This window comes from Puma concolor, chromosome E1 (assembly GCF_028749965.1).
Source record: "Puma concolor isolate L17-30 chromosome E1, mPumCon1.1.hap2, whole genome shotgun sequence".
Taxonomy (NCBI): domain Eukaryota; kingdom Metazoa; phylum Chordata; class Mammalia; order Carnivora; family Felidae; genus Puma; species Puma concolor.
The window spans coordinates 49,109,519-49,136,137 of NC_141680.1; the positions used below are offsets into that span (position 1 = coordinate 49,109,519).

Genomic DNA, 26,619 nt, shown 5'->3' on the forward strand with positions numbered 1-26,619 from the left:
CTGGCAGAGGCATGGTCCTGGATGGCCAACTGGCCACACTGAGGTTCCTTCTAAAGAGGCCGACTTGCCTGCGGGCCCCGTCAGATAACATTCCCCCATCCTACTCAACCACCATTGTGGATGTGACAGGGAAGGTCTTGAGCTGAGGGCAGCCTAGTGATAGACCAAGTCCAAAAGTTCCACCCAAGTGTGAGATTCTGATAATTGTTCAGTTGGTAGAAGCATCAGCCACTGAAAATTCATACCTAGTGAAGCCATGAGGCAGCAGGGTCAGGAGCTCGGAGGGAGACCATGCCACTCAAATGACAGTGATGGAGCTCACCCACTTCACCTCCCTGGGCCTTGGGTTTTTTCACTGTAAACTGAGGGGACCCTCCTGGTCTTCAAGGAATTTTCCAGAAAGCTCTAAATTCTCTATGTCTATGGTTCTATGATTCAATATTCATGGAACAGAACCTAGAGCCTTATTTTCTCATTTTGCCAAGAGAAATTCTTGGCAATTGCTGAAGTCAAGTAAAGGAAACCAGAATACACTTGAACTGATTGATGTGTCTAAGGCAATTAAGTCAAAATATTTTTCTAATAATATTGAAACAGTTCATCTCACGTTAAGAAATACTTCTAGACCTTGTCTTGCTTAGACCAGCTGTGGAAACATCCCTCACTTCTTCTGGTCATAGGTGGAGAGTTCGCTGAGTCTCCAAAAGACGAGATGCAGATACTCAGCGCTTGTGTGTGTGCCGTGGCAACGGAAAGCTTCACTCTCTTTTGGATTCAAATTATTCCTCCTCCAGGTTCCCACCTATCCTTACAGGGAGACAACTCCATACCCTCTCACAACAAATGATCTCCCTCCTCCACTGCCTAGCGTTTTTGTTTTTGTTTTCAAATGGGAAGAGAGCAAGGTAAGAGAAAGAGAAGGGCTGGCCTAGTTTTTAAGATGAAACCACCATGTGTATTTTCAGACCAAACCACCATGTGTACCACCCTCTCTAAATCATTAACACTGCTATCCACTGCCTGTGAGGCGTCCCCACCCCCAGGCCTGCGAGTCACTCCCACTGCCATGGACCTCTCCATGGACCTCTATCCCACCTGCGGTGGGGGTTGGGGGACGGACTTCTCCAGATCCCAGTCAGGAGGGGACTGTAGCATGCAGACCTGGACTAGGACATCGCTGTTTCCAGGAAATTCCTGAATGAGCTCACTGATTTCTTAGTCAGATCTCCTAGTGGTGTGATTCCAGGCCTTGTCTCTCATCCAGGCCTCCAGTTTTGTCTCCCTCCTTTCTCCCTCTAAGCAGATGGCCCTGCCCCTAATTCACTGGGAAGGTGGTAGGAGTTGCCATCTTGTCTCCCATACCCAATTATGTACACGAATCACTATTCTCATCCCTTGGCTAGAAATTCTTCTATCTGTTCCTCTCTAATCCACACCCACACACAGATCTTATCTAGGTCCAAAGAGGTCTAATTCTAAACTGAATGGATCCATTTGTCCCCTCATTCCTGCCCACCCAACCCCACCCCACACTAGGGACCACTGATTCTCCAACCACCAAGGATCCAACCCCTAAGGTCATCTCTGATGTTCCCTTCTTTATTCTCCAAACCTCTTTTCTTGACGGAGTTCTTTTATCACCTCACACCTCAACATTTCTTTCTGGCTTCATCCCCTGTCCCATCTCCACCCACATGGCATCCTGCCAACAGGCTTGTCTTCTTTAAACACTACTCTCATCACGTCATTCTTCTGCTCAAAAACCTTTCTTGTTCTTGCGTCTTTTTGGCTTTCAGGGTCCAACATTACATGGCCACCCTCTCTCTCAACCTTATTTTCCGTTACTCTCCAACGTGTTCCCAACATTCTGGTTGGGTTTGATGAACTATCTCCTCCTTCCCACCTCCATTCATGCAGCTCTCTGTATTGGAAATGCCTTGCCTTGTCAAGTGCTAGCATCCTCCATGAAGCCAGTGATGCTTGAACTGAACCCCAGGCCTTCCTCCTAGACAACTCCAGCCTCCCAGCTGACCCCCTACAACATTTATGCCACGCAAGTAATCATAGAAAGTGTATTCTCAACCAAGAGTAGTTGACTTTCAAAGGTTCATCAGTAAGTCAGTTGTGTGAAATTCAAAATCCATTTATCCTGAAGGAAAATACATGGGAAATAGGTTCTAGGCCATGAAATGTATGCAATCCACAGTGTAACTTAACCGTGATACAAATGTACCTTTCCAACCACGCAGAAGATAACTCAAAAGAAAAACACATTCTGAATTCAGATAATTCCAGGACGAAGGCCTCTGTCCATACTCCAGAAAGAGACAATTCTAGGGAATGGGAAGCCAAAAGCCAGAGTATAAATCGAAACACTTCTCATGCATCTGCCCCAACCAGACCTCTAGAATCTGAACTCCAATTTCCAATCTAGCCCAAGGACAGGAGTCTGTTTTAACTCATGTGCAAAATTTTCTCATTCAATAGAAGCAAGACCCTGGAAAAATTAATTAAGGGAAAAATACAGAGGAATTGGACCTGTCTCTAACCCTAGACACATAGGAGCCAGGTAGCTGTCAGAGGACATGCTTCCTCCTGGGGCACCTCCATGCAGCAGCAGAACTGCTTTGGTGGCTTCCAAGCATCGGCATGGCAAAAGGCATCAGGGAGAACACGGGGAAAAAATATTTTTTACTGTTTATTTTTGAGAGAGAGACAGAGTGTGAGCAGGGGAGGGGCAGAGAGAGAGGGAGACACAGAATCTGATGCAGGCTCCCGGCTCTGAGCTGTCAGCACAGAGCCCGACACGGGGCTCGAACTCACAAACCACGAGATCACGACCTGAGCCGAAGTCAGATGTTTAACCGACTGAGCCACCCAGGCGCCCCAAGAACATGGGGAAATTTTAAATTTGTCCAGAGAATAGAGCAGGGCACAGAGATAACTTCTAATTAGGAACTTGGTGGCCACTCCTCAGTGGGGATTAGGTTCTAAGGTCAGTGCAAAAAGCAACCAATAGCCAAGATTTCCCCCAGAAAGTACTGTAAAAATGCTTCAGGTGACCTTGTGCAGTCACTGTTGTGCCAAGTCAAGTCTAAGAAACTTCAAGGCCAGCAAAAGGATGGAACTAAAGACAAGACTGAATGTGGTTGGCCGTTCACCCCACTCCGCCCCCAGGAAGGCTAACAAAACTCTAAGGCAGATGGGAAGTTCCAGGAGCTCCCGCTCGCCTGCAGCATTTGCTCTTGTTTTAATGTCAAGTCTCTGTGACCTTAATACACATTAATAGGCGTGCTGGGAAGATTAAGGTGGAAGGTGGGGAGTTTTCTGAAGTCAGAGAAACCTGGTTAAGAATTCAAACTCAAACATTCCAGCTTCAGATCCCTGCTACACTGCTTACCAGTGTGTGACTGGACAAATTACTGCAAAAAGCCTCTGTTTCTTTTGGAGAAAAATGGAGGTAACAGTGCCTACTTCAGAAGGGCTGCTGGGAAAATTAAGAAATAACATTTAGCATATGTAAATTCTTAGTATCAGCATCCACAGCAGGCGGGGCACATCTTCTTTATCCTTGCCCACTGGGCCATGTTATCAAGGACCAAACGGCTGGTCTCCAGCCTCTCTAACCACCTAAACTAGAGACTGTCCTGTCTGACTTCAGGTTTAGTTCTGGCAACTGTGACCATTAAGAATTATAAACACAGAATTATAAACACAAGGGCAAAACATAACTACGGAAAGGTCTATAAATTGTAGTGCAACATGAAAAAGCAGAAGTTGGGATGGTGAGCATTAAAACAAACAAACAAACAAGAAAGAACATACAACTAACAGGATCCTAGGAGGCTACAGAGACTAAATATTAACAGTCGGTGCTTTACTGTGAGTTGTATTTTTTGCTTTTACTGCAGGGCTGGTTAAAAGGACCACTTTTAAAATGAAGGTGCTGAATGAGGTCTGTGGTTCCACCAACCTCTTTTTTTCTGTCCCTTCCCCACTTTGGCTACATATTTTTGCCAGATTCTAGCAAATGATGTTTAACAGTGATTGGCTAATTCTGTTTACTATATTTCCATTTCAATGCTGATCTAAATTTTAACCAATAATCCACATTCATAAAGGGTTTACAATAACATTATGAAATCAAATCACTGACACAGGTGTAATGATGATAAGCATTGCTAAGTAAGCAAGAAACCATCAGTTGCTTAACTCTGATAGTCAAGGTCAACCTCATTCTAAGAGGTAGTGAGAGAACATTCAGTTTAAGGAGGGAGACCTGATACTACCTCTAATAACAATGTCTAGAGTTAGACCAATCCTCTCTCAGAAATTCTTATTATGTCACCTACAGCCAATCAGAACTTGGAATCAGCATGAAACCATACAGGCTTGCAATTCCAAACAGAAGAAAAGAAACTTGATGATTTGGGTAGCTTTTGTGTCCTCATCCTGGGTAATGCATAGTTTCTATTAAGCCTTTTGAAACGCTGAAAATGGCCCCCTGGCTCCCATGGGGTTTCTTAGCAGGTGTCAGGTTGGAACCACCAGCCTAGGTCAGCTCTACCTAGGAAACTGGTGGGACAGCCGATTAGCCAGCTCTAAGCACCTTCTTATTCCTAGTAATCAAAGGGCAAATGAATCTTAGGACTGGGCGGAGGGGAAATGTACCAGAAAATCTTAGGAAATGTGTTCATGCAAAAGACTCAACCACCCCTGCCCATCTCAGGGCTTATCATAATTGAGAAGGGTGGGGGGGGATCAGAAGACAAATAATTTGAAAAAATTCCCCAGTAATCACAGCCTATGTAGGTAAACACACATGCCCCCCCAATATCTACCATGGAATTGAGACTCACTGGTCTAAATCAACTGAGAATATCAGGAACACATTATACTTACTAACTTACACACACACACATACACACACATGGGAAAGGGTGATGAAATCACCAGGAAGTCAATTGGAAATACAGTACCTGCCATTCCTAAGCACCAGTAACTGGTTGATCCAGTCTACATCTATGTTAGAAGGCACTGCCTTAGAAGCGACTGCTCTGTACCTACGGTAAAAGGGCGGGGAGGTGTCTCTCTGTCAAGGTTAATCAGTGAACTACCTCAGACCTGTAACAGAGTATAAATTGTGAAATCAAGAGAGCCTCATTTCAGATGAGGAATCAGAGGTGGGCCACTGCTTTCATGGGCATAGGACACAACTGGACTGAGTTTTGCTCTTGATCTTTGATACACCTGACTGCACTGTTTGCCCCTTGAGTTGTGGCCTCATCTCCTGGGGCTGGTCCTAGTTCCCCCCCCCCCCAACCCGACCCCAACCCAGACCCTAGGTATAGAGCTGACCCCAGCCAGGGAGGGCCTCCACAGCTGTCCATTCCTGAAGGTCTGTTTCATTGCTGTCTCAAGGACCAAAAGCAAGACAGAAGGCAGCAATGAAGGGCAAATGAAAAAAAAACAACAAAAAAAACCCCAAATGTGGATGCACAAAGTAACGAGAAAAAGCTGTTTCTGGGTAGATAAGGGGGAATAAGCACCAGGAGCAGTTCATAACCAGAAATACGAGTACACGGCTTAGAACTAAACTGCCTAATCTAATTCTGGAGGCACTATAAACCTGATGGCTGTACTGGGGCCCCATGTGACGTTTCAAAGAAGAGAATGCTGTAAAGTTGTGATCTTGATGTTCTTCTGCTCATGGGCCCAACAACTGCCTAGAAGCAGCTTCCTGCCCTTTCCAGATGATTAGCGCTGTGTTGTTGGGTTTCGCCCTCCAGCTTCTGTGGGTCCTCAGGGAGGACACTTGGCCAAAGCAAAATGCCAAAACAGAAGCAGCATTTTCTGGCCATCCACGTGTAATTAGGATACCATAAGATCCCACAGCAAAAACTCAACACCCAAAAGCAGAGCCTGGGGCAGCTGAGACTAGCTGGGAAGTGCCACATCTTGGGAATGGCCTCGCTGGGACTGCATCTTCCGATCTGTCAAATGAGAGTCGTGATGGTGAAAGCCCAGCCCTCAAATTGCCAGGAGAAAGAATAAATGGGACAGCACTTCATAAACTGTGAAGCTTGGGCACCGACAGCATAGAAATGTTATAATTAACCACAGGGCTCTCTCCCCATGGACAGGATGGAGTAAAGAATACCAATGGAATATTATTATTTCTTCTCAAAGACCTGTTTGGCAGTTACTTTATTAAAAAAAAATTTTTAATGTTTATTTATTTTTGAGAGAGAGAGAGAGAGAGAGAGAGAGAGAGCTGGGGAGGGGCAGAGAGAGAGGAAGACACAGAACCCGAAGCAGGCTCCAGGCTCTGGGCTGTCAGCACAGTGCCCGACGTGGGGCTCAAACCCACTAACTGAGAGATCATGACCTGAACCGAAGTCAGACACTTAACCTACTGAGCCACCCATGTGCCCTGGCAGTTATTCTATTTAAATAAAGATGCAACATGGTTATCTTCAGAAAATAGAAGGTTTTTTTTTCATCCAAAAACTTTATGCGGCCACTTTCTGAGCTGAGAAATTAACTTTTACACAGGCCTTGAGGCCTCAAGGCCTTACCAAGAAGATCTCGTTTAAGCCAAACAACTGGGAGAGGTAAGTACTATTATTATTCTCACATTTTGCAGATGTGGAAAAAGGATGAAAGTGGCTTAGGCAACTTACCAAGGCAACAAAACTACTGACTAGCAGAGCTAGGGCTCACGGGCCAAGGCCATGCTCTACACCTCTGCACTTACTGCCTCGCTCAGGTTATTTCCAAGGACAAATCAATCCATGGTCAACAGAAGCTCTCTACAGGTGCTCTGTGCTTCCATAAAGACTTACATCTATTCAACATTTATTGAACACTGGCTGCATGCCAAGCCCATCACTGAAAGACAAAGACCTTCACACCGTCTGTCCAGGGAGAGCATCAACTCCAGGGTGAACCCTGAGTCTAAAGACACCTCAGGAAAGCAATGAAGAGTACTTTTTTTTTTTAAGTTTATTTATTTATTTTTGAGAGAGGGAGAGAGAGCGTGCATGCATGCACACACACACAAGCACGAGTGAGCGGGGGAAGGCAGAGAGAGAATCCCAAGCAGGCTCTGCACTCTTAGTGCAGAGCCTGTGATGGGGGCTCAAACCCATGAACCATGAGATCGTGACCTGAGCCGAAATGAAGAGCCAGATGCTCAACCGACTGAGCCACCCAGGTGCCCTGAAAAGTACTTTTTAAATTTTTTTTTTCCAACGTTTATTTATTTTTAGGACAGAGAGAGACAGAGCATGAACGGGGGAGGGGCAGAGAGAGAGGGAGACACAGAATCGGAAACAGGCTCCAGGCTCTGAGCCATCAGCCCAGAGCCTGACGCGGGGCTCGAACTCCCGGACCGCGAGATCGTGACCTGGCTGAAGTCGGACGCTTAACCGACTGCGCCACCCAGGCGCCCCTGAAAAGTACTTTTTAAAAAGTCCCAGTACGGGATTCAGCATCCGACTCTTGATCTCAGCTCAGGTCTGGATCTCAGGGTTGTGAGTTCAAGCCCCAACCCACGTTGGGCTCCACGCGTGGTGTGAAATCTACCTTAAAAAATAAAACAAAGCAACTTGTAGTAATTCACAGAACAGACTATAAAATACTTAGTTGTATTGTTATAGGCCCCTCAAAGCCTGCTTGGGATGACAATCAACCTATTAAGGAAATATGCTCCGCATCGGGAAGACTTTCTTATAGTATAGTACACCATAGTTTTTAGCAAAAAGAAATCCGGCAGGACCTAATCAGCCTTCAGCACTATGTGGTCTCCCCACCTCCTCTACTTTATTGCTGTATATAAGTAAATGTTCTATTGCATGCACTAAAATTTTAAGAAAACCCTAAAAATACTGCACATCCCTTTTTGTGTGCTATGGGAACATATTTCCATCTTAGGGAAGTCGGTCACAATTAGCTGCGACTTCCCTGAGACAGGGAGAGGCTACATCAGATGAGGCTGTGTAGCGAATGTTCCATCCACGTTATTGATTACCTGGTGACTTTATTGATATCTGTCTTCCCTTTTATACTAGCCATCTCAGGCAGCTGCTACCACAGATTTTCCCTATGTAAACTACCCCACGAAATGTTCATCTAAATGTCTCCAGGGACTACCATATGGAAACTGACTTCAAAAACAACATCCAAAGACAAGCTCTTATTTTCTTCTCAATTTATTATGTCTATAAAACAAGAATTTGGAGTTGATTGTAGATCTAAGGCTCTCTCTTTTCTTTTAAATGTTTATTTTATTTATTTTTGAGAGAGAGAGCGCACGCGAGCGAGCGCAAGCAGGGGAAGGGCAGAGAGAGAGAGAGGGAGATGAGGATCCAAAGCAGGCTCCATGCTAACAGCAGAGAGCCTGATGCGGGGCTCGAATTCACGAACTGTGAGATCATGACCTGAAGTCAGATGCTTAACCAACTGAGCCGCCCAGGCACCCTAAGGCTCTCCTGACTTCACAATTTATGCACTGTTACAGGTCTGTTTGCACAAACATTTTAATTTCAGCCAAACCTTTCTAGCTGCACATGTGGGATTTAAGCTCTAAGAGCAGAGACCACAATTTAGCATTCAGTACTTGCCATTTGTATCCTGCCTTACAATGCGCAAAGCAGTACTGGAATAGCCCTCAGGGAGCTTAGAGAAGGGCTGTGAGAGATATCATCGAATAATCAACACAAGAGCTCTGAAGTAACATGAAGGGTACCAGGAGGGCACAGCCTGTAGGGAAACCTAATCAGTTTGAGGATCAGTCACGGAAGGGTCCCTGGAGCAAGTGGGAATTGGGCTGACATCTCAAGGATGAGTCTGAGTTGGCCAGGACTGTAATGTGGGCAGTCCAGAAGGGAGTATGGCATGAGCCAGGGACCTGAGGCAGGAGCACAACCTAACAGAGGAATACAAAGAAGCCCCTTGAATGCGGGTACAGTGGACACAGCATGAGACTGGAAAGGTTGGCAGGGACCAGGTCCTGCAGGACTTTGAAGGCCACATCAAGAGCAATGAGGAACAGCTGAAGGGTCACTGTATGTTGTCTAGAGCCAGGTTCGGAGGTGATCAGATGCACGTTCTGAAAAGCTCACTCGGTGCAGTGTGAAAACAGACTGGAAAGGGACAAGAAGGGACTCAGAAAGGTCAGTTACACTCTTACATTTTAGGTGAAAGGTGACAAGGGAGGTGGCTGTGGAGATGAGACAAGGGGCCTGAGAGAGAGAAGATGAAATGGGTGGGACTTGGTGGGTGGGCTAGGGAAGGAGGAAGAAGGTATTTCCAAGGACAAGCCTTAGGCTTACAAGAGAGACAGTGGTCAGTGGTCCCATTTATCATGTCTGGGAATAAGAGAAGGATCAGGTTTAGGGGGAACGGAGTAGGTGCAGTTTGGAACATCTTTTTTTAATGTTTATTTATTTATTTTGAGAGAGAGAGAGAGTGCAAGCAAGTGGGGAAGAGGCAAAGAGAGAGGGGGGAAAGAGAGAGAATCCAAGCAGGCTCCATGCTGTCAGTGCAGAGCCCAGCACAGGGGTCGATCCCATGAACCATGAGATCATGACCTGAGCCAAAATCAAAAGTCGGACACTTAACCGACTGAGCCACCCAGGCACCCCCAATTTGGGACACCTTGAGTCTGACACTTGGTGGCCTCCAAAGGTAAGTGTCAGAAAGGTGTTGAAAGTTCTGATTCAATAACTAATACTATTACACATCCACCCAGAAGGGAGACTAATCATTCCTTACAAATACCCAAAACCAGTAGAAAGAGAATTCATCGAATGATGAAGTATTTTCTTGAAGTCGTGACCTCTAACGATACTGTGCAGGTAACATGTAATAAAACCATTTCAGAAATGCCTGCCTACGTTCAACTTTTTGGAACATCTTTCAGAGAAATTGAATGCCATCTACTATTCTACACATGCAAAAAAAAAATCTTCAACTTTTGGGACCCTAATTTAAACCAGGCAGCAAACAAGAAATTTCAAAATGGAGCAGGAAAAATAAGTTTCCTAAAATGAGGAGTTGGCCGGGGGCGGGGGGGGGGGGGGGGCAGGGGGAGATCTTGGCATCACCCAGACAGCTCACTTGGCATGCACTAATTCACTCGAAGTTCTGAGTTATGGAAAACAAACTTTGAATGAAGATTTAAGTCCCAGAGACATCAAGACACTCCTCATTCCATCGTTGTGGCCCTAAGAGGCTGGAATTGTGTTTTCATTTCAAATGAGGAATGGGAGACAGAGAAGCTGAGAAACTTGCCTAAGGCATCATTGCCAGTAAGGGCAGAAATGCAAAGCAAACAGGTCTAGGCAACTCCCTTTACCAATGCCCACCCACGACCAGGAAGAGGAAGAAGCAGCTATTTCCTTGGCACTGATCCTCTGCTGTAGAGGTTGAAAATTGGGACGTTTGTTTTGGAAGGTGTTTTCTGTTATCACCTGTAGTTCAGCAATTACATTCTTAGCCTCGAGATAACCTTAATTTTTAAAGAGTTTTCTTTGTCAATTCAATTGTCTCTGTTTCGGCTTCTTAAAGGGTTTTTGCCTGGTTGGACATATAAATCACACCCAAGGGGTGCCTGAGGGGCTCAGTTGGTTGAGCGTCCGACTCTTGATTTTGGCTCAGGTCAAGATCCCAGGGTTGTGGGATTGAGCCCCACGTTGGGCTATTCGCTAGGCATGGAGTCTGCTTAAGATTCTCTCTGCGCCGTTCCCCCCCCCCCAACTGCTTGTGCTCTCTTGCTCTCGTACACAAACAAACAAACAAACAAACAAATCACACCCAAAAATGCTTTATAAGGTTTAGTTGTGATCGCTTATAAAATTTGGATCCAAATGTAAACTCAGATCTGGAAAAAAAAAAAATGTTTGTTTTTCATCAAATGCCTACTGCATGTTTCCAGCCAAAATCCACTGAAACTATGGTGAATAAGCCGCCTCTAACTTACAGAACAATTTTTGAAAAACCACTTATTCTTAAGCCAAACTCAGAACTTTTTTCCCTGAAGAAGAAACGCTATCACGTACATTCCTTGCCAGGCCACAAAGCTTAATACCTCAAACAGTCAACCAAGGATCCTGTATGTTAACAGGAAATATTACATAGTCCTTACAAAGAGTGTGTGAATTATACAGAAATGGGGGAACATGCAAGTGAAATCACGATAAATGAGGAAAAAACACAAACTAGTACATATACTGATTACACAACGTTTATAAAGGTAAGCGTGTCGATATGCTAGAGTGAGAGAGTTTAATTTTCCTCTGTATCGCCACCTACACATACACATGTATGTAAGTATATGTATACAACGCATGTGTGGATGTGTGTATAAAGGTCTTTGTCAACAAATGCTTACGTTCTATTAGCCCTCCAAGTATCTTGAAAGCAATGCTCAACTTGGAACTGCTGCCCACGGTCCAGCGCCCAACACCCAGCCCTGACATGGACTCTCAGGTGGGTTGCTGGCTCAGGGACCTGGCAAAGTGGCTGAGGGGACACTGAAGAGGAGGAGGGCAGAGCAGGAGTTACAGAGGGAAGAGGGGAGCAAGGGACAGGTGGCCTCAGGGAGCTGAGGCAGGCGCCTGCCAGGGTGGTAAGAGCATGCTTTTCCAACTCAGATGGGGGGCAAACCCCAGCTCAGCCCCTCACCAGCTGTGTGACCTCAAGTTAGGTACATAATATTTTCGAGCTTCAGTTTTTTATCTACAAAATGGGAAGAATAAAGTCTACCTCACAGCAGCTGTGTGGGGATGAAAGGAGTTCCACACAAGCCCTTACACAGGCTTCTCCTTGGAGGGCTAGCCCCCTTCCTCCCTTCGCAGGTGTCGTCACTGTCCCGGTCTGCAAAGAGGTGGCAATAACAACAGGATGTTGTTCGGATGAAAGGAAGATGTACGGTACTGGGTCTGTCCATTGTGGCCCTTATGCAGACACTGGTTATTAAGACATCGCTCATTTTTTTTTTTTTTTAAGACATCGCTCATTTGTCAAGTTAAAATTTATTGGAAATGTTTGCTCATCTTACGGAACACTCGCAGAACAAGTTATTTGTGATCCAAGGTTTTACTATATACTACTTCCTAGAAGATTGATTTTGCCAACGAAATCAAATGACATTCGATTAAAAATGACATTCAGGAGGGGCACCTGGGTGGCTCAGTCGGTAGAGCCTCTGACTTTGGCTCAGGTCACGATCTCGCAGTATATGAGTTTGAGCCCACATCGGGCTCACTGCTGTCAGCACAGAGCCTGCTTCAGATTCTCTGTCCCCCTCTCTCTCTGTCCCTCTCTTGCTTGTGCTCTCTCTCTCTCTCTCTCTCAAAAATAAATAGAGCATTAAAAAAAAAATGGCATTCAGGAAAGGGGCACCTGAGTGGCTCAGTTGGTTAAGCATCCAACTCTTGATTTCAGCTCAGGTCATGATCTCACCATTCATGAGTTCGAGCCCAATGAGTTCTATGCTGACAGCGCAGAGCCTGCTTGGGATTCTCTCTCTCCCTCTCTCTCTCTGCCCCTTCAAAAAAAACTACATTGGGAGGGGGGAAAAAATAACCTTAGGCCAATAGCTATAACCCGTCACCCTGTACCCAGGTCCCTGTATCTGGAACTCATGGCCAGTCTCAGGTCAGTTGGCCTTTGGATGTGGGGACCCTTCCCAGGAAAGCATTCAGGTTGTCAGACTTTGTGGAGTAACAAGTGAAGAGTCAGTTTGTTCATTTTAAAGACCGCCAGGCATGCATAACATCAGAAAACCAGGCTCGGTGGCCAAAAGCTCAAAGCCAACCCGAGAGCAGGGAGATGCTTGGTGGGCTTTGAGCCACCAAAGGACAGCCAGAGGCAACTTTATTTCTCCTGTTCTTGCCACAGGAAAAGTGATAGTAAGCAAAAGAGGTTACCAACCAGATAAGGTCAGTCATTCTCTCAAAAGGTCATGGATACCAAAGTCCCAACTCCTCAAAAGTCCTTCAAATTAATCAGTCAAAATCTCTACAAAGAAGGGGCCCCTGGGTAGCTCAGTCAGTTAAGCACTGACTTTTAATCTCAGCTCAGGACATGATCTCATGGTTTGTGAGATTAGGCCCCTCCTCGGGCTCTGTGCTGACAGTGTACAGCCTGCTTGGGATTCTCCCTCTCCCTGTCTCTCTGCCCCTCTCTTGCTCATGTTCTCCCCCTCTCTCTCTCAAAACAAACAAATAAACTTAAAAAAAAAAAATCTCTACAAAGAAGCCTCACTGAATTCCACGGCCCGAAAGACGAGTGTTACTCCCCAAAATTATTAATTAATAGCAGGACTCAACTCTAATGTCTCCTCCAGATGAAGACTCTCCTGAGAACCTTATCCTTAAAGCACGGCCTCCCTATCTCCTGGTTCTCTTTATTTTAAAGAACAATATTACTACCTAACATTGTGTTATATGGCTACTTACTTGCTACCTCTCAACCCATAGAACACATGCTCTATGAGGGCAGAAACTTAGTTTATTCACTGCTGTGTTCCCAATGTTGTGCATAGTAGGCACTTAAATATTTATTGGTTGAATGAATGAATGAACACTGCACTTAATACCTAAGTAACCTGTTTATGTCCTTTTCAGAAAATTCCATACAGTACAGAAAATAAATATATTATTTACAGTCTGGTATATTTTTAGCAACTGGGCATTGGGTTTTAGCTCCAGAATGTAACATATTATAAATATATTATAACACTTGCTAGGAGAAAGTGAGATCTAGCTTTATACCCGGATCATCTCTACTGGGCAGTATCCTTTGCAGGAGCACAAGCCTTCCTAATGCAGACTGTGAACATGGTACCTCTCCTTTCCAGGGAACCAATGTATAATGTTGTTTCTGCTGGGAAAATGCATTTCCTTTAGGAAACTGAAATTCCAAGCCAGCCGTTAACAAAGAAAAGGATCCTGGGGCGTCTGGGTGGCTCAGTCTGTTAAGTGTCTGACTCTTGATTTCGGCTCAGGTCATGATCTCACGGTTCGGTTCGTGGGTTTGAGCCCCACGTCGGGCTCTATGCGCTCTCGCTCTCTCACTCTCTCTCTCTCTCGTTGCCCCTCCCCTTCTTGCTCTCTCTCTCAAAAATAAATGAAAAAAAAAAAAGAAAAAGAAAAGAAAAGGATCTTTCAAGAGAAGGGGGGAATACCCCTGGGTGGCAGTGACTTCTTAGATCTTGATGGCTTAAATAAAAGCTCCTCTGCAAGTCGCCATCCACCAGGGGTCCACAAGTGGAAATCACAGAGCTGTTGCCACCAACAGGACTCCAAGGTCTACACCTGTGCTCCCAGGCCTGCCTTTGGACCAGAAGCTGCCACCCTCAGCTTGCCTCACATGCCAGGCCCATTGGAAGTGGAGCAGAGGCCCTGAGAGCAGGATGCAGATCTAATACATGCAGTTTGTAAAAGGCACTTTCTTTAAAATATATATATATTCTCGGGGTGCCTGGGTGGCTCAGTTTGTGAAGTGGCCAACTCTTGGTTTTGGCTCAGGTCATGATCTCACAGTTTGTGAGTTCAAGCCCCATGTTGGCACTCTGTGCTGACAGTGCGGAGGCTGCTTGGGACTCTCTCTCTCTCTGCCCCCACCCCCGCTTGTTCATTTTCTCTCTCTCTAAATAAATAGACTTTAAAATACATATTTTTAAGTCTATTTTTAAAAATCTATTTATATATATATGTACATATATTCTCAAATGGTAGCACTCTGAAGTCATGTTGTGCATAATAAAGTACGCAGTATCTCCTTCACAACTAACATAACAAGCAATTCATCTAACATGAATTTGGCTCTTAAAACCCACTTGGTCAAAGGCTGCATCAGTCGTTTCACTCTAAGGGGAAAAGCATATGAGTAACCAGGGAAATAAATGCAGAGTCGGTACTGCTTTTTCATAGACACATAATAAATAATTGCACCTAAACCAAAAGATCTCCAAAAAGTCCCTCACAGAAAACACTGGCCCCAGCTTTTGAGGGGACTGAGGAGTTGCACCTTCTGGAAGCACTACTCTCAACATCTGTACAACTCTCTCAAAATCAGCCTGGCCGCACGCTCCAGCCCTGCTAAATCTTACTGTCCAACAAGCCACAAAGCACACTCCCAAGCGAGTGCCCTCTACCTGCCAATGAAAAATGCCAGCTCCTTCCTAACGTTCTCTTCAAAACCTTGCATCGTATTATTTTACGTCAAGGGTTTTTTGGGTTTTTTTAAACGTCTATTTATTTTTGAGAGACAGAGAGACAGAATGTGAACAGGGGAGAGGCAGAGAGACGGAGAGCAGGCTCCGGGTTCTGAGCTGTCAGCACAGAGCCTGATGTGGGGCTCGAGCTCACAAAGCACAAGACCGTGACCTGAGCCGAAGTCAGACGCTTAGCTGACTGAGCCACCCAGGCGCCCTGTCAAGGGTTCTTAACATCTACATGCAAAATTTGGTCTGTGTGTACATGTGTTTTCTAGGGAGACGGTGCATAGTGTTCAGAGGTTGAAGGGGTGTATTTTCCAAAAGTGAAGACACCACTCTTTCAAGGGGTTCCAGAACTTTATCTGTTCTTTTGGGAAACCAAAGTTTCTCAGGGTCACCTCTGGTGAGCGACGTTTCTATCAAGTTGGGAACTATTTCAGATCAGACACGCTTTCCCAGGAAAAATACCAGGAAGCCAAAGTACTAGCTGCAACACTTGTTCTGGGGGTGTGGATCCCTGGCATTTCTGGGGTGCCCAACAAGAACCCGTTGGGCCTCACAGTAAGGTAAATCAAGATGGTGAGTCAATGTGAGGTCTGTGCTTAGGGTGTTGATTCTTGAATTTGCTTTGGACTCTTGGATGTTGGCATTTTCCACCGCGGGGCTTCGATACTTCATGATAACTTACTATATTTTCCTCAGAAACTCGTTATTTTATCCAGCTTCATAAGAAAGGCCAAAATTAATGTGGGGTCAGCTGTGCTTCGGTGTATCACTCAAAATGCAGGGCACAGCTCCACAGAAACTTTCCTTCAAGGCAAGTCTTTTCTTTGAGCACTTCTCCATCAAACGTGACCCTTAAGGCACTGTTCCCACCATTCTCTGCCTCCGTCAAGAAACTATGTTCTAGGTATTTAAAAATTTTTTTTCAATATCCTGTAAGGATGCAAACATGCACATTCCCCCTCCCATTTTTTAAAAATTGACTTTCCATTTTTGTTTTAACGAACCACTGCTCTCTAGGAGCTTTTTCTAACATGGAAATTTAAATATCATACAAATAAATTTAAATATCCTTCAGATTACACGAACTCTCCACTTCCACCAACCCCAGCTGCCAGACCTGCTGTGATCACACATCCTTTGTTTCTACAAACCATGTAACAAAGTGACCTTGTTACTCTGAAAATCTCACTTTCATTTCAAGTCCACCCAGTTACCAATCTTCTTTCACACATACGGCAATTCTCGGTCTCTCTTCAAAAATGTGGCCGAAGGTATAATAAAAGAGAGGCTAGAAAAAAACCCTGTTCCCTGCTTGTTCTCCTGGACCACAATCTTCCTCTGTCATTTCCTTTACACCAAAAGGTACCACTGTATTTGGAAAATAATCAGTTTTGGAAAAAGGTACCTTTACACTATTATTTCCGGAACAACAAGATGTACAGAAGGAGAAATTACAATCTGCTGAGAAAATTGCAAAATAATTTCCAACGCTATTTGCTATAATTTGACAATTCTATCTTAAGAGACTAAGAACTGTATCATTGTGAGATGTCTCAAAGCCATTATCCTAATTGCAATCTACTCAAATGGAATAGTTGCTTTTCAAGTCACACGAAGGTACATATAGACCAGAGATCCTCCCTATTAAGTCAAGGGATGGTTATACCTATAAAGTACGTCACCAAAGCAGTAAAGATCTTAGCTTCAAAATATCTTAATCATTTATCTTGATCTGTGCACGCACCAACCTAGAGAACTTCAAATGTTGACATACACACAAAATGAAGTATTGAACAATGCTCCTTTAAAAAAAAAATCAAAGTCAGGAAATGCAGACATTCATTTATCTGGTTTTCACTCCCAAGTTTTTGTTCTCCACACATTTTTATTGTTTTCTTTTAAACACACTGGACTTTTGGGGCGCCTGGGTGGCTCGGTTGGTTAAGCGTCTGACTTCGGCTTAGGTCATGATCTCGCGGTTCGTGAGTTCGAGCCCTGCATCGGGTTCTGTGCCGACAGCTCAGAGCCTGGAGCCTGCTTCGGATTCTGTGCCTCCCTCTCTCTCGGCTCCTCCCCTGCTTGCACTCTATCTCTCTCTCTCTTTCTCAAAAATAAATAAACAGTAAGAAAAATTAATTATAAACACACTGGACTTTTCACTTCTCTGTGTTCACCGAAGAGAAAAGTGGAATGGATAATCCCAAACAACTGACTTGGGAACACACTGCACTTTTCAGTAGCTTCCCATTAAAATGGGTCTGTGTGGGAGGAACATAAACCAAGCAGACTGGAGTGGGAAGAGAGCCCCTGGGCACAACAGGGAGCAAAGGGAAACCAGCTAAAGGCTTAAAGACCAGCAAGAAATAATCTACTCAGATAACTGAGAGCCGATGCCATACCTTTCTCTGTTATTTAAAATCCACAGTGCTGACTCTTCATTAATTTTGGATGAATTTCACGGTAGGTTTTTTGTAATTACCAACAGCTTGCATTACTAGCTCATGAGATGGCTCTATCAATTCGGAGATCTGGTTTCCTAAGCAGAGCCTCCTGGATCACATGCCCACCTCCATGTGAAGGTTAATGCTGCCAAGGGGCTAATGAATCCTCAGAAGCAGCAAGAGTAGGAGACCTTCCTCCCAAACCGTTTCAGGGCCGGACCCCTGACTCCCCAGAGCACTGGGGAAGAAATTCGGAGAGGGGAAGAAGCTTAAGCTACGCAAGGTAGAAAATGATCACCTTTTACTGCAGTTTAAATTTCTGTTTGTTGCAATAATGCACATTTGTCGCCGATGCTCTCTTGTATGTTGGCCTGCCTCTGGAAGAACAGTCTTTCTGAAAGCAATAACTTCTGTCTTTTCTGCCTCTGGCAACATTGGAATAAGGAATATAAAACAGAATCCTACTTTCATGAGCACAGCTTGCCATCACAGGATACATATGAGGTCCACAAAGAAAGGTAGGAGCCTGTGACAGCAATGGCATATGTGTGTTCCTGGCCAGTCAGAGGCCACCAGAGCAGATGGCTGACTTCTGGGATAGAAGGGGGTGAGCTGAGACCCCCGGCATCCCAGGTAGGAGCAGGCTCCACCGTCCAGAACCACATGACTGGAAGGACCAGCCTCTGGGTTCTCTGTCTAGCTCAGGTCCCCCTTTCTGGCTGCAGGTAAGAATTACCAGACCTAACAGAAAAGTCAGTGACAGGGAACAGATTAACTTAGAACTCATTAAGAAAAAAAAGGTGGGGGGAGGAGGAAAGGGAGGAAAATGAGGTGATGTAAGAGATAAACCCAAGAAAAATGAAGAGAGGCTTATGAGAAGTTAGGGAACAGTCAGGACACTGCCCAAAAAAAAAAAAAAAAAAAAAAGACTGAAGAAACCAAGGACAAAATATCCTGGCACATGGTACGTGGCTTGTAGGACAAGTTTATCCAGTGCTCTCCCAACAAAGGATACCTTAAGGACTGGAAAAGGCGAGAGAGGACAGTAGGGAGGAAGGAGAATCTCAGGGACCCAGGGGTAGCCAGGGAGGACCAGTGAGAAGCCAGGCTTGCGTGCATGGACTCCCGCCCCTTAGAAACCTGCAGTCTGTGCTCTATGTTCTTTCACTTCTGTTAATCTGCCCCTCCTTTCTAAATAGCTGGCCTGAGAGTTTTCTAGATGAGTGGTACGGAGACTTTAGAGCTGGAGTCCCTCCTCAACTTTTCTCCTTCAAGGGCCGTTTGGAAACCTGATGAGCATCAAAGACCCTACCACCACCAAATACAAAGACTTCACACTCAGTTTTCTAGAAGACATAGACTTCTCTCCCCCCCCCCCCCAAAGGTTTTTAAAAACCTTGCTTGAAAGAACTCGTTACATGGTTCTGAGTGACAGGTTAAAAACTTTTTGATGTACACCCTTTGGATGGTGGGTGCGTGGACTTTTAGAAGTCTGGGCAGAACAAAAGAGAGCAAGATGAAGTCCTGCCCCAAGAAAATAGTCTTAGTGCCTCCCAAAGTTCCATGGTTTTTTTGTTTTTTTTTTTCTAACTCTTGGAGCAAAGACCTTAATGGGAAAATAGGTGGTTCCTTTCTAGACTCTCTACAAACAACCAAAAAATTGAAAAGCAAACATTCCAAAACATACTTAAGTGCTTGCTTACGTTAAAAAGGAAAGAAAAACTGGCACGCTGACTTACAAGCTATTAATCAGGAAGAAAACAATCTAATTAATCATTTGTAATTAAGAATTTATTGGGGCGCCTGGGTGGCGCAGTCGGTTAAGCGTCCGACTTCAGCCGGGTCACGATCTCGCGGTCCGTGGGTTCGAGCCCCGCGTCGGGCTCTGGGCTGATGGCTCGGAGCCTGGAGCCTGTTTCCGATTCTGTGTCTCCCTCTCTCTCTGCCCCTCGCCCGTTCATGCTCTGTCTCTCTCTGTCCCAAAAATAAATAAACGTTGAAAAAAAAAATAAAAAAAAAAAAAAGAATTTATCGTGTTTAATGCCATGCGAATGCATGCTTTAAGATTCTTCAAAGACCTCCCTAAAAAAGAATGACAAAGTGGGTGAAGACCTTCAAGAGACTCTCATTTAAGAGATTCACAGAAGACTGACTTTCACTGCAAAAGAGTCTGGACCTGCCCCACGACAGTCCCCAAGCACGGCCATTGCCTTGGGAGCAGCGTCATCTGCTGAGTGCTCAAAGGATCACTGGGTAATCAGCCCATATTAACTTAGTGTGGGGATAACCCATTTGATAGGTCCTATCTCAAGCCCCAAAGAATTTGGCTTGAAATCATCGAGCCGGTTGGACGAGGGGTTCTGAAGCTGGTTTCGGGGCTTCCTGCTTGTCTGGCAGGACCACTCCCTCCCTAAGCAAGAGCATCACGGTAGGTTTTTTGTAATCAGTCAGAGAAACTGATGTGTACCCTACAACAACGGGCAGAAATACACGGATGAACCAGGTAACTACCCTCCTTTAAGGTAGCAAAAACCTTTCCTTTCCCCTTTAAATACCAATTTGGGCACCCGTGTGAACTCCTAAACTAGGAAAATGCAGCCCAAAAAAAAAAAAAAATCACTTTTTTCCTTAGCTTGCTATAGAGTACCCATCTCACTCACCACTTACTAACCACCACTGTGCAGTGTTGGGTGACAGGCCACAGTACCCAATTGTAGCACTGTACAAGGGAGCCCAGAAGGAGCAGCATGCTATTTCTGGGAGAGGAAATTGCAGTTAATGGGTCAACTCTGACAGATAACACAAAATGGCTAAAATTCTTAGGCCACAGTACAGCTAAGACTTGTAATTTCTGGCAGACTTCTTCTAAGCTGTGGGTTATAGAAATATACATTTATTAAACATGTTTAAAAATTTAGTTTTTGAGATGAGCACTCTGGCATTATAAGTTCATACAGTTTGAAGGACCTCTTGACCATCTGCTCCAGAAAATTCCGGGCCCTGCACTTGCTACATTTGCTGCCAAAGCAACTCCACCACCGAAATCAGAAACTCAAGGTATGTTTTCTCCTTCCATAAGATTTTCATGCCACAAATCAGACCTCATGAAACAAAATTTGCTTCAGGCTGTTAAGCCTCTGCCAACACCCCTCTTGATCACAAAAGCTAGGCTGACCAAATGAGGTTGGTCTCTGGCTCAGAATATGATCAACAGTCATTTCTGTTGGGAGGTTTAGCCTTAAAAAAAAAGTTAATGCTCCTGTTTTCCTATTAACCTACCCCATCAGGATCGAATACCACTCATCACATCCCCATAGACATTATCCTACCCTGGGAAATTAAAACAAAAGCAACTCCTTTCCCGTGGGTCTTCTCTGACTTATTTTCCATTTCGATCTTGCCTCTGAACTTAGCCAGGGCAAGCAGCTCGACTTTCCCCGAGGACAACTCCCTTCAGACTTCGAGTACAGGTACTGCAGTGTCTGCTCTGAACTCTTAGTGGGGGGAGGGGGGAGGCAGACGGAGACCAAGAAGGAGCCACATTAAATCAGTCATTGCTATGGGGTGATGTTCAAGAGGTCATTTCCATCAGGCATCTGGATTTGAAGACACCAAGATGGCTCCTGTTCAGCTTCCATGATAGCAGTTCCATCATTTCTATCAAAGGAAACAACAGTATAAGGTAGGAGATGCTCCAAGAGCAGGGGCTGTGGATCCAGCCAAGCCTAAACCCAAGCTCTGTGCTTATTTCTGGGCTGCGGTCGTAGGCTCCCTTGCCCCTCCGCACACGGCTTTACCCGGTCCGCAATGTCAACTGGCTTTTCCTTATTTGTCATCATTAGGTCCAAACAGCACCCTGCCCCCACAACACACACACACACACACACACACACACACACACACTTCCCTCTACCTGCTCTCAGAGGTAAAATATCAGCAGGGTAGTGCTAAACTTACCACATGGTCCACTTCTAATAAGTCGCCTAAAAACGTCTACATGATCTACGACATCTGCCAGGGGCCTCTTTTAAGATCTGTCTATGGAACACAATCATTGCCACCTCAGTCTGGCGGGCTGTCTGTCCTACAATTACATACCTGCCCCTGCTCTTTCCATCACAACAGGAATGCTCGCCACAAGCTTTCCGTGGTCAGGGCACACAGAGGGAATTTCTCCTATGATTTTCCGTGGGGCCAGGGGTGCCCATGCCACTTTGCTCTATTCCAACCTACCAGCAGATCATATTTACCTGTTAAGGTTTCCAGTGCCTGGAGGCATTGGCTGCTCAGCCTCAGGCAGGAGTTTACAGATACATGACCCCTTCCCTCCACACTGTTCTCAAGCAGCTTTGGTGCTAATTTCCATTTGAGACTTTCTGGGCACCGCTTTGGTGGCCACACTGCTGCTGAGTCACACAGGTCTCTGTGTTGTCAGCTTCGGTAGATTTCCTGTATACTTTTCTCTTTTTCTTTTTATACTTTTCTCTTCTATCCCCTTAATATTCAGCTTAAAGCCTTTCCAACCAGACTTGCAAGTCTCCCAGAAAAGACATCACTCTGGTCTTCAATAAATACCTCCTCTCTGGTTATTAGACAACCTGGTCTAGGGACCCAGTCCCTTCTTCCAAAACAAGGCAAAGGGAAAAAAAGTTACCAAGGAAACCAGCTAATGACATCCCACATCATTTTTCTCTTTCAGAATCACAATCACAAAAGTTGTAGAAGAAATTTAACCTCCATCTCTGCCTCAAGTCCATTTCCTTTCTAGAACTTCAAAGTTCCAGTGCAGATCCAGATGTCTCTTATGACTCCCTCCCATGTGACAGGTGATCTGAGGAGGGAGGCTTTTCCCCTCACCTGGAAACTGGCCTCAAGGAGAGGGCAAGTCACCCCACCTGCAGGGCCAGGTCTAAGTACAGCTGCCTCCCCAACAGGCATTCTCCCCAAATCAGGAAGCTTCTTCCCCTCCCACTGCTGCCTAGAGCCCTCTTCAGGGCTCATCTGGCATTATTTTTGAGTAATACCAGGGGCTATTAAACACCTGCTGAACACCTCCAAGGGCAGAGTGCTCTGGTTTGTCCATGGGAGTGAGGACAGGGGAGGGGGGTGTGAGAGGGAGGAGATACAAATACGAACAGGGCACAATCCCTATCTTCTAGAAGGAGAGTAAGACTACTCTATCCCTGACTGTGGACCACATGTGGAAGACTCTAACCCTGAGGCCTCAATTTGGAGACCCGTGCTACTGATGACGTACTTCGGCAAAGAGAGCCACTTCCTGAAGCTGGAACAGGGAGCCCGTCCAGAAGAGAGGGCCACCCTTACAACCTGGCCCATACGAAGGTTTCAGAAGGTAGGACAACCCCCAGCCTGGGGACTTGTGTTTGCTGCCAGGAGGATGTGGAGGCGCAGAGGAGACGGGCTGAGGGCCTGGGCTGTCTTGGTCACCTCTTTCTTCCCAGCACATAGTAGATGCTCAATGAGCATGTTTCAAAAATGGATGACAGTTTTCAAGAATAGATTTAAGAGCAAAGCAGGAGAACAGCTTTTCTGAAAAACAGGTGCCAGGGGAAGTGTAATAACAGTGAGTTGCAGAGTATGTACAGCCAATGTTTTCTGCCAGGAGTAATTTACATTTCTCTTCACTGCAAATGCAAGCCGGCCCTTACCTAGTCCTTTACCAAGTGATATGATTTTTCTCTTTAAACCTCTCCTGAATGGTCTCTCTCTCTCCCATTTCACTGCCACTGCTCTAGTCCAAATGACCACCTTTTTGCTTGGAAGACAGCAGCATCCCCCTCATGGCTCTCCCCACGGCAACTTCCATCCATTTGCCCCACTGTCATGGGAGTGATTTTAAAAAATGCCCTAATGTGGGGGCACGTGGCTGGCTCAGTCAGTAGAGCATGTGACTCTTGATCTCAGGGTCTTGAGTTCAAACCCCCCATTGGGGGGTAGAGCTTACTGAAAAAAAATATTAAATTAAAAAAAATTCCTAATATGAGCATGTCACATTCTTGCCCAACACCCCAAGAGAGCCTCTTGTTGCTTGTGGGTTAAGATCCATATTCTGAAAAGTGCTGTGTGATCTAGTCCCTCCTGCCTTCTGCTTCAGCTGGGCCACATGGCTTTCTCCTCCTAGTTTATTATGTTCCAGGCACCTTTCTGTTCCCAGGAGGAAGGGACGGAGGCCTGCTCGGAACCACCTGCTCCCTTTTCAGGAAACAGCTCCGCCCGCTCACCTCGCTCCCTTTTGTTTTCGTCCTTTGTAGCCCTTCTCACTATTTCTCATGACATATTTTTTAGTAGACATCTGCTTTTCTCCTTCTCCCAGGAGGGCAAGGACCTTGTCAATTTTGCTCACCCCCATGTACCCAGTACTCGGCACACTATCTGACCCATTGTGCAAGCTTCTTAAATGTTTGTTGGGTCATGAATGAATGAATGAATGAATGAATGCAAGTACAGTAGAAAACAAGGGTTAGGGATCGAACAGTTTTTATAGCAGAATAACTCAGAAACGGAAATAAGGGGGAAAACAGTCCACGGGAATTCATCCTTGGAGTATGCAGTGGGTTCAGATCCATCTTACAAAAGAAGCAAGTTCTGCGCCCTTGACCCAGACTTCAAATGCATTCTTCTGTCAAGTTGCAAGGGCGGCCCTCTAGTCTGGATGGGCCTCTTGTCCCAGCCTCAGGAGGCATCACTCTCATTGAGTATGTGATCGGGGGCACGGGGCTCCAATTTGAGACCCCAGGTTACAGTCTTCCATACGCAGCCGAGTCAGGGATGCCTACTTTTCACAAGCAAGTCCATGAGGGCTTGTAAGAAATGTTCATTTAGGATTCTGAATTTTAACTACCAACACCAGTCCTGTAATTAGGCAGCATGCAACAATTTTTTTTTTTTCTGGGACCATATCTACCATATAATTTTATATTCCAAAGATACATTTACACTGATAGAAAATCCACCAATAATGTTTCAAATTGAAACTATCTTGGAACAAGATTAGGAAAATGTCACTAATTATTGGAACAATGATAGATCCACGGGGCTCATTGTTATTCTTTTGTGAATTTAAGAAATGTTTCCAGGGGCGCCTGGGTGGGTGGCTCAGTCAGTGGAGCATCCCACTTTGGCTAGGGTCGTGGTCTCGCGGTTCATGGGTTCAAGCCCCGCATCGGGCTCTGTACTGACAGTTCGGAGCCTGGAGCTTGCTTCAGATTCTGTGTCTCCCTCTCTCTCTGCCCCTCCCCTGCTCTCACTCTTCTCTCTGTCTCTCAAAAATAAATAAACATTAAAAAAATTTTTTTTAATTTAAAAAATGTTTCCAGAATAAAGAGAAACTTTTAAAGGAACGAATGCAATTATATACAAATTTGACCAGTTCTAACAAATACTCTGCAGGATAAATACAACTTTTGATATGGCTGGGTCTATACTATTTTACTAAACATCCCAAACCAGGCCAAAGAACCAAAGCCAGTGACTCCTTTTATGAAATTTCTTCCTATATGATCCTGACGTGTGGCAGCTTCCCTGAGAAAGCACCACACCAAATCTCATAGGGCATGGAGTTCAGGCAGGCACTGCACTTAGCAACTCTGAGTTGTCACATTTGATCACCAGCCTCTGGCCTCTGCCTCCTCTTATAAGGGGAAAAAAAAAAAAAGGCTAAAAATTGACCTCCGTGTCCAAACACGAATGCAGACAACTGCAGGAAGGAGCAGAGGAACACTGCTTCTGGTCCCCGCTTGCTTCCAGCTGAACACAGCACCCACAGCCGATGGAGCAGAGGCCCCATGGCAAGTGCTCCCCACGCACAGGTGCGCAATGTTAGCGCATGACAGACGGACCAACACCGAGCTACCGGAGAACATGTCCAGCAGACATGCATATTAGCTATCTTAGTCTCCTCTTCAGCCCTGCGGTCACTTTACACACGGAATGATGGAAAATGCTGACCGAGAACAGTGGCTTACCCACTCCAGGTCAAGTTCTCCACTGTGTGAGAATCAGCAGACCCTCGCCCCCAGCCCTTCCTACACATGCCTGGCACTGTTCTCCAGACCTCGCAGACATCAGCTCATTCGATCCTGATGTCACTTGGAGGCGGGAAACTGAGGCACCACGAGGCTAAGAAATCCTCAAGGCCCCTGAAGCAATGCCTGGCTCCTGAGCCCTGGCTCTTGGTCTCTATGCACGGCTCTCCCTGGGTCTCCCTGTGACGCCTCCTTCCCCATCCTCGCCCCTCCTCCCCACAGCCACACTTTCCACATGCCGCTCCCTCTTGAAATGCTTTCCTGGACACTCCCCATGCTGGCTGGCTCCCTTTCTTCCTTCTCAGTGCACTGTTCTTCCCCTTCACAGGAAGGAGCCTTCACACTTCTCACAGTGGAATATATACACACAATGCATACATCTCGACTTGTTTATTGCCTGCACTAGATAATGTGCTGTATGCCGGGCAGAGACCACATGTTTTGTTCCCCACTGGATCTCCAACACCAGGCACAATCGTTGGCTCTGGTAGATGCTCAAATCTTTATTGATTGAGTAACAGTCATTGTTCAGTCAGTCCTTTCAATGGCAAGATTTTTAAATTCTCTATTTCAAGCCCCAAATGATAAATAGAACCATCTTTAAGGAACACTGCTTAAAAAGACAGCATTAGATGTAAGAAAGAATTTAAAATTGAAAAAGAGAACAGGCCAGCTTATGTCAGCTGTAAGAAACAACAGAGAAATGAAACTCAGAAAATGCATATTGTGATTCTGAAAGATTATTTGCAGGAGCAATCCAAGGGGTGGCTTAAATCTCAAATCCCAAATAAGCTTACCACTGAAGGGGGTTCCTCTTGCCCTGGGCCATTCTCAGCTGTTAGGATAAGCCGGGGAGGCACTCAATTTGTTAGTTCCAATAAACTTCTTAGTAGGGCAA

The 26,619-nt window shown here is 45.4% G+C and overlaps 1 protein-coding gene across 6 annotated transcripts in view; it reads right to left on the reverse strand.

The window, feature by feature from the left end:
• Window positions 1-26,619, reverse strand: part of TEX2 (testis expressed 2) — a 106,071-nt gene that overhangs the window by 74,192 nt on the left and 5,260 nt on the right. The window contains exon 1 of one of the 6 annotated variants that reach the window (XM_086687733.1): window positions 246-368. The exons of the other annotated variants lie outside the window; for them this stretch is intronic. The gene's annotated coding sequence lies outside the window, so the exon portion shown is untranslated. Of the gene's footprint in view, window positions 1-245; window positions 369-26,619 lie in introns of those variants that run through there. 6 annotated transcript variants of the gene reach the window in all.